General features: G+C 47.2%; 1 long non-coding RNA gene across 1 annotated transcript; it reads right to left on the minus strand.

Annotated features, from left to right (window-relative positions):
* Positions 1-363: 363 nt before the first annotated feature.
* On the minus strand, positions 364-5,202 carry LOC130298385 (uncharacterized). Its single transcript, XR_008849771.1, has 5 exons — positions 5,005-5,202; positions 2,191-2,275; positions 1,040-1,106; positions 775-939; positions 364-671 (listed from the first exon to the last, which is right to left on the minus strand). It is a non-coding gene; the product is annotated as an uncharacterized LOC130298385 (long non-coding RNA).

Here is a 5,202-nt window from a genome sequence, read left to right on the forward strand (position 1 = left end):
CCCAGCAGCAGGATCCCCTTGATCAGACATCTTATCCCCTATCCTTTACATAGGGGATAAGATATCTAGAGGCGGAGTACCCCTTTAAGGGACAGTTCATGTACCCAAAAGTTGATCCTTTGCAACCGTATGACCCCTAGCAAGTTCCCTGCATGAGTCCCATTCATCAGAAAAAGGCTTGTGCATGGAACTTGCTGGGTGTTCTACGTTTGCCTCATAAACTGCACCACCCAGCACCAGTTACCTCTCTCCGCACCGCATTATGCAGATCGTGCAGGAGAGCAGCTTTGGTTATCCATGTTTTGCTAACTCTATTTTCACACACAGAAATAAATAAATGAGTCGAACAAGTCAAAGAACAGTTTAAAAAAAGGGGAACTTTATTTATTATTTATTAAAATGTTTGTGTAGGGGATTTTTTGTAACCTCCCATCACTCACAAAGAGCGTACAGTAACTAATACTCAGGACAGGAAAAACCTCCAGAGGGGAGGAAACCTGTAGGGAATCCATGGCTACTGTATGGCCCTTCCTCTGGGCATACTAAAGGAGGTTACCTCTATAATTTGGGCAAATGTTTCTGTGTATGTGCATGATTCCTAGGCCTGTGCCTTCATCCAACGTCTTGCTGTAGGTCCCGAAATGCTACTCCATGTCCTGGAAATAGTGCATCTAAGATAGGGGACAAAAAAAGATAGATTATTTACATGTTTATCATAGAAATACACATGGAACTGCACTAAAGACCTTTTGGACAAAACAATGTAACACTTACCAGTCACAGTCATGTGCATGACTTTGCATTCCCGTGTCCCTACACAGTGTCCAGCACCGGCCCCTCACTGATGAACAGGACCAGTGTTATTTCTGGGGCTATGCCTTCATCCAACGTCTTGCTGTAGGTCCGGAAATGCTACTCCATGTCCTGGAAATACTGCATCTAAGATAAGAAAAAAAAGATAAATGATTTACATGTTAATCATAGAAATACACATGGAACTGCACTAACGATCTTTTGGACACAACAATGTAACACTTACCAGTCACAGTCATGTGTATGACTTTGCATTCCCGCGTCCCTACACAGTGTCCAGCACCGGCCCCTCACTGATGGAGAATGAACAGGAGCCGTGTTATTTCTGCTCAGTGCTGCTCTTTGGTGGACAATGGTTATGACATCACATGTGTGACACGCTGTTACCTCCTGGGAGTTCTATTTCAGTAGTGCTGCTCTCTGATTGGCTGAAAATCAAAAAAGCTTTCTAATATATTCTGTATGTCTGTTATCTAAGGTTTTTGACAATTTTTATTAAAATGGCGCCACTCCCTGTGGGTGTGTTATATTTGTTTCTCCTAACCAGATATTCTGTATATGTAATATCATTTGGTGGCCCCAACAGCCTGGGCCCATAGGTTTCTTACATAGATCAATGCTACTCCGATAGGCTCAATGAGCAGCGCTGGCCGCCGGGACGTCTGACGAGTGACGTCCCTGACGTTGCGGTCTGGAGCGAAGGATGTCACTAGTCAGACGTCCCAGCAGCCATTGATTTAAAGTGGTCGTGGCTCCTGCTGCCAGTTCAAGATCAGACACCATGGCCCTAGATTGACATACTGCAACACCGATCCCCTGTGGCTGCCCACCTGTTGCAAAACTACAACTCTCAGCCTTCAGCTGTCAGGGCATGCTGGGAGCAGGGGCGGATCCAGAGTCGAGTCTCGGGAGGGGCGCTATTAGAGTATTTTGTGTTGGTGGACAGAAGATTACGGAACTTACACTATTATTAAATGTATCATACAGTCCTAACCTTGTTTAAGACTCTTAGGCCGTGCTCATATGTCAGAATAATAATCAAATATACCAATTGCCACAGAATGGGAAAGTGCTAAAGCTCTATAGTGAGGAGAATACGCAGTGATATCAGTGACTACAGGTGACGTCTTATTATTGTGTATTCTCCTCACTATAGAGAAGACATCACCTGTAATCACTGATATCATTGTGTATTCTCCTCACAATAGAGATCAGTGATTACAGGTGACGTCTTCTCTATAGTGAGGAGAATACACAATGATATCAGTGACTATGGGTGACGTCTTCTCTATAGTTAGGAGAATACACAATGATATCAGTGATTACAGGTGACGTCTTCTCTATAGTCTTTCCTTATCTAATTCAGATGGTACATACCACCAGAATTTGTTCCAGCTAAAACTTCTCGATGCAGAACTTGATGCCCAGACGTCTCCTCACTATGTCAACGCATTCTGATCCTCTATATGAAAACAATAATTATTATAATACTTCCAAACACTGTATTCTTTGAATATAATACTGGCACACACCTTCCTAATATAATTCTGACATACTGTACCCCCTGAATATACAACACACTGTACCCTCTGAATATAATACCGCCATACACTGTACCCTCTGAATATAATACTACCACACACTTTGCCCTCTAAATGTAATATTACCAAACACTGCACCCTCTGAATATAATACTATCACACACTGCACCCTCTAAATATAATACTATCACACACTGTACCCACTGAATATAATACTAACACACACTGTGCCCTCTAAATCTAATACTACCACACAGTGCATTCTCTGAATATAACTTGCTGTGCTGTAACTACCCTCTGAGTAAAATACCGTAATGTATTGTGGCCCCTAAAAAACGTACCACCCCAGAAATTCCTCACAATATACACTATACTTCTGAAAGGCAAAACACTCTGTGCCTTCACATATAGTAATAATGCCCCATCTTGTGCCCCTACATATAATATGACCCGTCCTGTCCCCCCCACATAATAATGCCCTCTGTGCTGTGCCCCTCACATAGAATGCTCCTGTCATGTGCCCCACACATTTAATGCCCCCTGTGCTGTGCCCTTCACATATAATGCCCCCATTCTTTGCCCCTCACATATAATGCATCCATCATGCGCCCCTCATATATAAATCCCCCATCATGCGTCCCGCACATATAATGCCCTTATCATGCGCCCCTCACATATAATGCCCCCTGTGCTGTGCCCTTCACATATAAAGCCCCATGTCCTGTCCCCTCAGGGGGCATTATATGTGAGGGGCACAGCACAGGGGCAATATATGTGAGGGGAACAGCACAGGGGGCAATATATGTGAGGGGAACAGCACAGGGGGCAATATATGTGAGGGGCACAGCACAGGGGGCATTATAAGTGTGGGGTACATAACAGGGGGCATTATATCATATAATGCCCCCCTGTGCTGTGCCCCACACATATAATGCCCCCTGTGCTGTGCCCCACACATATAATTTATATATGTGAGGGGCACAGCACAGGGGGGCATTATATCATATAATGCCCCCCTGTGCTGTGCCCCACACATATAATGCCCCCTGTGCTGTGTGCCCCACACATATAATTTATATGTGTGGCACAGCACAGGGGCATTATGTGAGGGGCACAGCACAGGGGGCATTATATGATATAATGCCCCCCTGTCCTGTGCCCCTCACATATAATGCCCCCTGTGCTGTGCCCCTCACATATAATGTCCCTTGTGTTGTGCCCCTCACATAATGCCCCCTGTGCTGTGCCACACATATAAATTATATGTGTGGGGCACACAGCACAGGGGGCATTATATGTGAAGGGCACAGGACAGGGGGCATTATGTGAGGGGCACAGCACAGGGGGCATTATATGTGAAGGGCACAGGACAGGGGGCCCCCCTGTCATGTGCTCTTCACATATAATGCCCCCTGTACTTTGCCCTGCAGACCCTCATTAAATATTCAATTTTCTCTGACCCCCCTCCTCCTAACAGTGGCGCATATCCTGTTTCCATAATCCCCTGCACCCTGAGCATACCCTTACTTACAGTATGCAGGCCGCAGGGACGGGTCCTCCAGGCGCCGGCACGATGATGTGACGTCATTGCGACGGCCTTTAGTGGATCTCGTCCCCGCAGCTCACACGCTGTGTACTCACAGTGTGTGTGTAAGGTTAGTGCAGTGTTTCCCAAACTTTTTCGGGTCGGGGCACACCTCGGAAATTTTTTTTTCCGCGGGGCACCACTACCGAGGTTGACGAGCAAAAAAAAAAAAGAGGGAAAAAACGCACTGAACTATATCTATTTATCTGTCTCACTGTCACTCAGTACTTACTGCACTTGTCTCCTTGGAGGACCGGACTATAGTTAAAAAAAAAATAAAAATAAAAAATATATATATATATATGAACAAATTCCTATGCACACTGCATATATCTTATCTTGCATATATCTTATCTTCCCCCACATTAGGTTGGCAGTATACTCCCCCCACATTAGGTTGGCAGTATAGTCCCCCCACATTAGGTTGGCAGTATAGTCTCCCCACATTAGGTTGGCAGTATAGTCCCCCCACATTAGGCCCCGCATAGTCCCCCCACATTAGGCCCCGCATAGTCCCCCCACATTAGGCCCCCGCATAGTCCCCCCACATTAGGCCCCCGCATAGTCCCCCTACATTAGGCCCCACATAGTCCCCCCACATTAGGCCCCGCATAGTCCCCCCACATTAGGCCCCGTATAGTCTCCACATTAGGCCCCGCATAGTCCCCCCACATTAGGCCCCGCATAGTCCCCCCACATTAGGCCCCGCATAGTCCCCCCACATTAGGCCCCGTATAGTCCCCCCACATTAGGCCCAGTATAGTCCCCCCACATTAGGCCCAGTATAGTCCACCCTAAATTAGGCCCAGTATAGTCCCCCCCACATTAGGCCCAGTATAGTCCCCCCACATTAGGCCCAGTATAGTCCCCCCACATTAGGTGCAGTTCCCCCACAAACATACAGCCTTCAGCCATACAGTGTATTACTGAAGGCTGTATGCCTGTGTACTGCCCCACTTCAGTGTTCCGAGCACCACTCCTCTAGTCCGGCTATAGAAGTAGGTCCCGGGACCGGAGGAGCGCTGCTCGGAACACCAAAGGAGACGCGCCGCTGGTAACACTTACCAAGTTGACAGCGCGCGTCCTCCTCGCTGCTCAGGTCCTCTGCGATTGTTGCTATGGGCGAACGCATGGGATGTCAGTGACGTCCCTGCGTGCGGTACCTCCCGACGGTCCCCACGTTTTTAAAGTAAACGCGGGCCCGCAGGGACTTAGAGGCATCCCTGTGTCCCAAAAGCAACTTTCGGGACACAGAGGTGTCCT

The sequence above is a fragment of the Hyla sarda genome (assembly GCF_029499605.1).
Source record: "Hyla sarda isolate aHylSar1 chromosome 2 unlocalized genomic scaffold, aHylSar1.hap1 SUPER_2_unloc_6, whole genome shotgun sequence".
In the NCBI taxonomy this organism is placed as follows: Eukaryota; Metazoa; Chordata; class Amphibia; order Anura; family Hylidae; genus Hyla; species Hyla sarda.